The sequence below is a fragment of the Maniola hyperantus genome, chromosome 6, assembly GCF_902806685.2.
Source record: "Maniola hyperantus chromosome 6, iAphHyp1.2, whole genome shotgun sequence".
Lineage (NCBI taxonomy): Eukaryota > Metazoa > Arthropoda > Insecta > Lepidoptera > Nymphalidae > Maniola > Maniola hyperantus.
In genome coordinates, this window is record NC_048541.1 from 7,134,770 (window position 1) to 7,143,378 (window position 8,609).

Here is an 8,609-nt window from a genome sequence, read left to right on the forward strand (position 1 = left end):
AAGAATTTTTTGAAAATACAAACCCTAAGGGGGTATGTAGATTGTAGGGGCAGTGAAATGTGTGTGGTCTAGGCGAACGAAGTCGCGGGAATAAGCTAGTCATAAATATAAAAAATATCAAGAATCGTCGGAAAACTGAAAATAAACCCATATAATTCGTAAGTTAAGTTACTTGAACTTGAATTTATTTACATCAAGACGAGAGAGATCACTTGAAGAATGCATTGGACAAGATTTTCTCTCACGTTACGGCAGGGTTCATCCTAAAGGCAGCCCGAGTGGAAGGATACGACCCGTAAAATACGATTTCATGCATGTGTCGACTTTTGTGATAAAATGTCTGTGAATGTACGTCTCTTTTTGATAACCCTCCTGTGTCTTAAATCCTAAACGTAGTAGGTACGTATAGGCCACATCTGAAAGGTCGGATTGAATATTTAGTTATCCGTAATTAATAATAAACAACTTGATTAATAGATAAAAAAAATATTAATTAAAATAATAATATCAAAGAGCTAAATAAAGGCAAAAAAGCGGCCAAGTGCGAGTCAGACTCGGGTTTCGAGACTGAGGGTTTTGTTCACTCTACTATTATAGCGAATACCGTTGTCCCATGGATACAAAAATACTTACTAGGTATAAATACTTAATAGGTATAATTGCATACTGCTCAGATGAAAAGTTCTTTTAGAGTAAATTCTTCCAATGTTTCGCAGATACCCATTCTACAATATGTAAGACTACGGTTTTACAGCGCTTAATAAGCCGTTGTATTGTACACTTATATACTTACGCTGAAAAATATAAACGTCTTAAGCAGCATTTTGCTTTAAACTAATAGCAAAAACGCTATCACTACGTATCGAGCAGAAGATTTCATTACGCGTAGTGGCCGGTATCGTCTTTATAGTGTCATAAACGACGAAACAGCATAAAAGGGGAGCATAAAAACTCGAACTATGACATTGCATTCTTGTCTTAACGCTCATACAACGTTGAACTTTCATTTTAGCATGCTATTCGAAGAACGTACGAAACACGAACGTAAATTATGTTACAGGTACTAAAACGTTGTACCTAAAATAGGCTTAAAACTAAAGTAAAACACTTCAGAATAGTTAATCTTAACAAGTAATACTTTTTAGCTAACTTAAACTAAATTGAAGCTCATAATATTATTTACTACTATCAAGATTTTCATCACATCCATTCCATCACTGTGGCGCCCAACGCGGGGCCATGTGACGAGATATACCGTCACACAAGAGTAGGTGGCTTCAAAGGAAAAAAAACACGGGTCGTAAGTGCAGTTGCTGTTTACTCTCTCCCACTTCTCCACACTGTTTAGATCAAAATAGGAACGAGCACTGGTCTGAACAACCCACAGCCAGCGGACTTCGTAGCGGTCGCTACAAGGCCTGCAGATAGCTGCCACAGTCTTTTAAAAAAAAAAATTAATCTGCAACGAATGTCACGATAGTACCTACCTGGAAATCAAAAAAAGATCATTTTTAACGCGTTTTCACATTGGACGGCGGGCGATAACACATCGGTTTGGTAGTCGCCGATACATTCGACTCATGTTATTGTAATACCGTCGCGTCGCCGCGCGCCGTTGCTGCTGACGGCCAATATAAAAACGCCCTATTTATTTTGCTTTCATTAATATAAGTATGATAATTTAATAATCAATTTTGCTCTCCATCTTTAATACAGGTACCTCCGAGTGAATAAGCATCTTTTCGATTTAAGGCCAGGCAAGCGTGCTTAAACTTAAACTCCATCATCACAGCTTGTTAGCAGCTCTGATTGCTGCCAAGTGCATTACAAGTGCAAGTGTTATATTTTTAAAAAAACTAATCGGAATCGTAATCTGATCGAACCCGTAACTAGTAAAATAAAAAAGGCACATAGCTACGAAAGCCTAAAAAGCAATTTAGCGGTGAAATCTCGTATAAGTTAGCAAGCTGATGAAGCTCTGCCAAAATTGCTAATGACCGCGAAAACGGCGTGCGGCCGCGCGGTCGCGCACCGGATCGCGTCAAAAACCAATTTACTACTAACAACAACATTATTATATCGTCCGCTTATTAACTTCATATTTTGATATAAGTACCTGCTTATTAATTATGTGAAACCGCAAAAAGTTTTTAAGTAGGAATCCTACTTCCTACTAATATAATAAATGTGAAAGTGTGGGTGTTTGGATGTTTGTTACTCAATCACGCTAAAACGGCTGAACGGATTTGGATGATATTTGGAATGGAGATAGATTATACCCTGGATTAACACAAAGGCTACTTTTTATCCCGGAAAATCAAAGAGTTCCCGCGGGATTTTGAAAAATGTAAATCCACGCGGACGAAGTCGTGGGCATCAGCTAGTAAGTAATAAGAAAAAACTGGCAAGTGCATGTTGAGGTACTGAGAGTTCCTTAAACACAAGAAACAACAATGTTTATTTATTTTTTGATCATTTTGAAATTATTATTATATTTTGTTGTTACAGCAATAAAAATACACACACTGTGAACATTTCAGCTCTCTACCTATCACATTTCATGAGATACTGAACCCACTGACAGACAGACGGACCGACGGATGAGCAAGCGGATAGACAGCTGAGGCTTAGTAATAGGGCCCCGCTGTCATCCTTTAGGTCAGGAACTCTAAAGATCGATAATTTAGATACCAAAATGTAAGTAGCCTAACATTGTTTTGAAAGAGCAAGTAATAAGATTCCTTGAAAGTAACACTCAAGCAAAGTCAAGGTTCGATTAACACCCAAACTGGCGAAAATTTTCCAATCAGCCTCTGTAAATTGGAAAACTTTTATATGCTTTCAAACGTCCAGGTACCCGTTATCGCGTTCCGACTTTTTGTAACTGCCCCTGAAAATGTAGTAAAACAAAAATTTTATAAATCCTATGACTGTAATTTTTCTTTCGTCGTTAGAAATTTGTAGACTGGCCCTGTCACCCCAGCTTTGCACAGTATCGAGATATGAGTCAGTAGGTATGTATATAAGAGCCATTTCCACAAGTAATTAATTTATCTATTGGTAAAATTAGAATAGAATAGAAAAATGTTTATTCGAGGTATCATATGAGTACATGGTGTAGGCAATATCGTCCTGTATAGCAGTGCAACACCTCAAACAGGTAGGCCACTCAGCTTGTGTTGAGACGTCGGGCCCCTCAGACACAAACCTCCATGGCAAATATCTGAGGTACCAGACGCCTCAACGCTGATTTTCAGTGACTACCTTTTATTACTGATATTACGTCATTTTTAGACTCACCAAAGACTATTCTGTAAGTATAAATAAAAGTGTATGTAGGGATTATGTTACGTAAATATAGGAGTATATGAAATAAAATAAAATTAATGAGGGAGCTCCCTGCGGAAGGCGGTGCAGGAAGCGGACGCACCGACACCGTTTATCTATATTATCTAATACCAAATCTTAATAAACTCGAAATGAGATCTCTTTTCCTGATTTTTCAGCTTTTTACTAGTCTACACTTTTCATTAATTAAGTATTTTGAAATGTATAATTTTGTTCAGAGTTAACAAAAATACATTTCAAAAATAACAAGTCATAGGGAGCTCGTAATCTGTAGGTACTTTTTATTATTTTATTTTATTTTGGCCTTTTGCCGTTCTAATTAATGATTAAATTCATTAATTTTAAATCATTAGATAGCTTAAGTTGAAAATTATAATAAAGCACGTATAAGCGCTTTTGACCGCTATGCCACGGTTCCTCAGTTCTTCATTCTTTATTCACGCCCCGGTTTCGCACGGGTAGCTTATAACAATTCTCGTAAGGATCTCTAATTTTTTTAAATAAAATATGCTATGTCACACAGGAATAATGTAGCTTTCTACTGGCGAAAGAGTTTTCAAAATTGGTTCAGTAGTTCCAGACATTACTCCTTACAAACAAACTTACAAACCTTACCTCTTTATAATATTAGCATAGATTTACAGATTAGGGTGTAAAGGAGGCCTTATCACTTGGTGATCTCTTTTAGGTTATATGTCCTATAAAGTTTGCATAAAAAGTACCTACGTGTATTTAAAAATTTACTTAAAATATGTACTAACTGATAAAAATTATAAATAGTGGGTAAAATAAAGATTGGATTTTAAAACGGTTCACAAGACTCAAAACCTATCACTCCTTAGTCCTAACCACAAGCTAGTGTACCTACTAAAATTACATGAGTATTTTTTTTAATAAACTTTTAAAATACCACACTATAACCACAATATTTTGAAATTTCAACACGGGTTTAAAGTAAATCATAACAATTTTAGACCTAAAGTACTACGTGTTATTGTGTACTCTGTGCCTGGAGCCTTAACTAGGATTATGTTTGAGGTGCGACGTGCAAGCACAAGATAAAGTGCGAGTCTTCAAAGGCTTTTAGAGTTAGAATAGTCTCGTTTGTCTACTTGGAATATTTTATGAATTTCAAGTCTATTGTTGAAATACTTATAGTTTATTACGGTATTTATAATTATTACTGTGTTGACTAATTGAAATCCATATCCACACTATTATTATAAGTGTGAAATATGTCTGTCTGTCTACTTATTACGGCTCATCTGTTTCAGCATTTTTGACGTACAAAGATAGCTTGCAGAGATGGAAATATAATATACTAGCTGATGCCCGCGACTTCGTTCGCGTGGATGTAGGTTTTCAAAAGCCCGCGGGAACTCTTTAGTTTTTCAATTTTTCTCTTGGTAAGAACCATCCTCGTACTTCAAGGAATATTGTAAAAAAGAATTAGCGAAATCTGTTCAGTTGTTCTCGAGATTTGCGATCAGCAACACATTCAGCGATTCATTTTTATATATAGAGATTATGAATGTTCCTAGGGAATTTAAAAAAACCTAAATACACATGGACGAAGTTACGGGCATCATCTTGTATATGATTTGGAACAAGTTCATAGTTCAAAGCAGAACTTGTAAATTGTAAAGCAATGATACCGCTTGAGAGCGAAAACTCATAGCCGTTTGAAAACAATATCCGTGTGCAACCATTCGGTAACTCAACGGTTTTTACTGATGATTGTCGAAATTAATTGTTCCGCTGGCAGCCGTGATGAATGACGCAAGGAATGAATCCAAGTAGCGTACAAATTGCGAGCATAAATTATGCCTTAATAATTTCCCGTACGGCCTGCTCTCTCGATCACCGAAGTACAGCGGCCAGGTGTCGCCGCCATAAATCCAGACTTGTTAAAAATTACAACTTCCTGTCACCGTTTTAGGACCATATTTTTGGACGTCATATTGCGATGAAAGTTCTACAGCAACGGATTTAAAATTAGACAGGTACTAAACGGCGGTCTCCCTTTCACTCGCTCCATACAAACGTAGTTTGGCTCTCATTTGAATATCAACATATCAAACTTAATTAAATTTTGTAGATACGTTTTAGGCACTAATATCTATGTCTGTGGTGTTCAGATTTCCGTGAAATATTAAGTTTCATAGGTACGCCGTCTCAATTATTTACGTGCAAATCTTTTAACTCGTGTTACTTGAAAAATAGTTGTTTTACTGAAATCTGGTAGCACCACATATATCTATGATATTAGATAGAACGTGTCTACAACATTACATCGAGTTTTATTGGTTAATATTCAAATGAGACCCAAACTACCTTCGTATGGAGCGAGTGACGGAGAAACTGCCATTAAATCTATTTATACTTCAGTGGAAAACATCATTCAACATCCCAATCGGAAATTAAAAGAAATCTTTCACCGTCTGCCTCATTCTTTCACAGACAATTAGATTCGTCAAATATATTTCGTGATCGAAAATAAAGAAAATTTTAATTTATTGGTAAAAGCAACGAACCGTTTCTTTTTTTATAGCTAGCCAATTGAAACGTTTCCAGCTCTCTGAATAATTCATCTTTCGTTTGAACAAAGACGAAGTGGGCCGCGCGGCGATTCTTTGATCTTTTGTAATTGGAATCGATGCTCATATTAAAAAGAGAGAATTCTTTAGCGACCGATGAAATGCACCGAAGCCATTTTCTTCGAGTCGATTAAAGGCGGCGGTGATTTCGCGCCCTTGATCCACAAAGCGTTTCATTTCATAGACAACTTCCACTCCAAATATTATTCGCATTTTTATTAAAAATTGAATATGAAATCCAATATAACAAGCTTATCAATAATTATTATTGAGATTAGAATTGTTTGAATACTAGCTTATGTCAGCGACTTCGTCCACGTAGACTACACATATTTCAAACTCCTGTTTTACCCCCCCCCCAGGGGTTGAATTTGCAAAAATCCTTTCTTAGCGGATGTCTACGTCATAACAGTTATCCTGCCATATTTCAGCCCGATCCGTCATAACAGTAATCATGCCATATTTCAGCCCGATCCGTCCAGTGGTTTCAGGTTTGAGCTGTACGTTGATATATCAGTCAGTCACCTTTTCCTTTTATACATTTAGTTTAGATCAATAGATAGAGATCAAGCTTTCCATTTTAAGAAAAGACGCGTTGCTTTGCTTCCAATCTTCCGCAATATTCCTTGACGCTTATCATGTTTTCCGACCGGCTATTTTTTCGTAGACGAGTTGGGCGTCTAGCAAACAGACATTTTCAAGAAAATCCTCATACCTAATATGTTTATTAGAAATTTCTATAGTGCTGTTATGAAAAGTTTTGCAAGATGTTAGGTATCGGAATGACTTGGCAACTCTATCAATAAAGTTGTGAACTTGTGCAATAACAGCAATCGATTACTTGATGCAAGAGAGATATTGTTGTCCAACTTGCCTCCACTTGTTTAGTACTTTATAGTTAGTTATTGGCAAACAGATGAGTCGTGTTTTACTAAATTATATAAAATCACATTAGACAATAATATACAATTAAATATTATTATTACTTACTAATCTAGTCTTTATGAATGTTTAAATTTCAACTCGATATTTTATCAAGAGAGCAAACATATTTTGAACTCATAATATGTAAGTACAAGCAAGAAGCGTCTGTCTATAAATAAAACTTTTAAAAATAACGACTATTTGGAAGTGCATTAATACATTTATAACAATTAAATTATATTAAGTATATACCAAGAAGAAATCACGTGTCGAATAAAATTAAGATTCATAATTAACTTGAGAATCATAAAAAAATCATGTCTTGAGTACTCGAATCCCTTTGTAAGTATAAATTCAACTCATCAACTTTATGAGGCTAGTCGGAGGAAGTTTAAAATTTAATCCCCCGTGCGGGTAAGAGACCAGAAAAGTTAACCACCCAAAACTTTGTGTAGCGTTCCTGCCATATGTGTGCAAAGGCAGCATGTTATCTATGTCTAAGTACTCCGTAGTACAAAATATGTAAAGTGGGTATGAATTTTGGGTCCGATTTCTAAAATAAATACACCTTTAGGCAGGCACATTATTCAGGTAATTACCTACTTTGCTGGTTTATTCTAAAAATTGGAATCATTTTTTTAAATGTTTTTCTATTCTAAGCATTTACGACAAGAAATATTGTACATCGGCCTTTAGAATTAGATTTCAGCTTTGTAGAGTGTTGTCTCTGTCACTCATACCTATGTGACGTCTGGTCGGTCTCAATGACACAGACAACGCTCTACGAAACCACTATCTCTTTCTAAATGTCGATGTACAAGATTCTCTGCCGCGTACTGTACATATATGCCTAAATAAGAATCGTCTGAATGACAAGAGAATTATCGCAATCGGTTCAGATTTGACGGAGTTATGGAATAGGTAACAATATGTAAAAAAGATTCATCCCCGGTCCTGAAGGAACCTTAATGATTTTTTGGAATAAAAGTATCCTAAATGTTTATTCAGTATAAATAGTACTCAGTACATGAAATAAGTATTTCGGGCTTTATTTTGATAGTAAAGCTTCCACGGATTAAAATTTTCAAGTCATATTTTATAATGTAGAGAATTCGTTCAATTATAATTTTTATTATAAGTAGGTAAGCTTAAATATTTTAAAGGTAAATTAAAAATAATCTTAAACAAAATTAAGAGAAAGAGCTCGTCTTTGAATTGCTGACATAAAAAAGATATCATGAAAGTTAATACCTACATACTTTTACAAAATACCTTACCTTTTATAATAATTTTAAGACGAAATTATCCTCGGAGACAACGACCTCGGTATTTATGAAGAGAAAAAAATATTTTCCCTTAAATTGAAACAAGAGGTATTTAAGGTGTCTGGACATGTCGTTGGATAATATTGAAAACAATATACTTAGGTAACATTTTTGTTCAACGTTGTTTTATTAAATTTTAGGTCCAGCCTTACGTCGAATGTGATCTTACCTTATAATTTGATACACAAAATATCGCGATCGCTATGTTGACTTGTACCTATTCGGATGTCTTTGAATTCCTATGCTATTAGAATTACTGTACGGTATGGATCGAATATACCGATTGTAGCATTAACTATAGTAGAAACTCTAGCACTAGGCATTGAACAAGGATTTTCATTAAACGTAGTGGTCGCTATCGTCTTTATAGTGTCGTAAACGACAAAATAACATTAAATGGGAACATAAAAACACG